Source organism: Pteropus medius, unplaced genomic scaffold, assembly GCF_902729225.1.
Source record: "Pteropus medius unplaced genomic scaffold, Ma_sr-lr_union100, whole genome shotgun sequence".
Taxonomy (NCBI): domain Eukaryota; kingdom Metazoa; phylum Chordata; class Mammalia; order Chiroptera; family Pteropodidae; genus Pteropus; species Pteropus medius.
In genome coordinates, this window is record NW_024356249.1 from 9,988,178 (window position 1) to 9,989,267 (window position 1,090).

Consider the following 1,090-nt stretch of genomic DNA (forward strand, 5'->3'; position numbering starts at 1 on the left):
TGTGTGACAATAAAATCAGAGAGACAAAACTAACTTACACATAACAAGTAAAGAATATTTGATTAGCTGCAATCCTGTTTAGTAGCTATATGTTTTAAATGCTTATTTCAAAAGCTCTATAACCCAATAGTGAACATTTGGAAACATCACCAACAATCCTGCCGTCTAAATTCATTAGCGTTTCAATCCCCATTCCCTGTTTCCTTAGAGTCTTGGTCTACACGCAGACACCATTTTTAACACGTTGATCCGACACACACAGGTTGAAGGCAGTGTAGATGGTAGCAATGTGCTGACTACCACAAATAATACAAACATGAATACTGTAAATCGAATGTTTGTATCCTATCCCCACCACTACCAAATTCATATGTTGAAATCCTAACTCCCAAGGTAATGGTATTAGAAGATGGGGCTTTTGGGAGACACTTAGGTCCTGAGAATGGAACTTTCATAAAGAGAATTAGTGCCCTTATAAAAGAGACCCTAGCGTGCTCCCCAGCCCCTTCCACCATGTGAGGACACAGCAAAAAGATAGTTGCCTATGAACCAGGAAGCAGACTCTTGTCAGATGCTGAATCAGGGTGCCTTGATCTTGGACTTCCCAGCCTCCAGAACTGTGAGAAATAAATTTCTGTTGCTTATAAGCCATTCACCTTATGGTATTTTTGTTTTAGCAGCCCGAATGGACTAAGACAATGAACATGAGGGAGGAACCCGATTTCACCCTCATCAGCTGCATGACCTGGGCAAGCTACTCAATCTCCCTGGATCTCGGTTTCTTTAATGTTAGATGGGGAAAGTCCTGGCCTAACAACACTGATGTGAGGCTTAAATGAGATAATGTATACAAATCGCTTAGCACAGGCTGACACTCAAAAGGACTCACTAAATGTAGTATTTCATTTTAACAGAATTTACATTCCAGTAGGAAAAAATGTTAACTGCACAAATAACTATAACATATTTCTTGGACGATTAATGAAGATATCATGGCAAATGGAATTAGTTGGAAGGATGAGATTTAGAATAGCAGAGATGGAAGGGAAAGGTAATCCAGGTGGGCAAAAGCGTGAACCAAAGCCTGGAG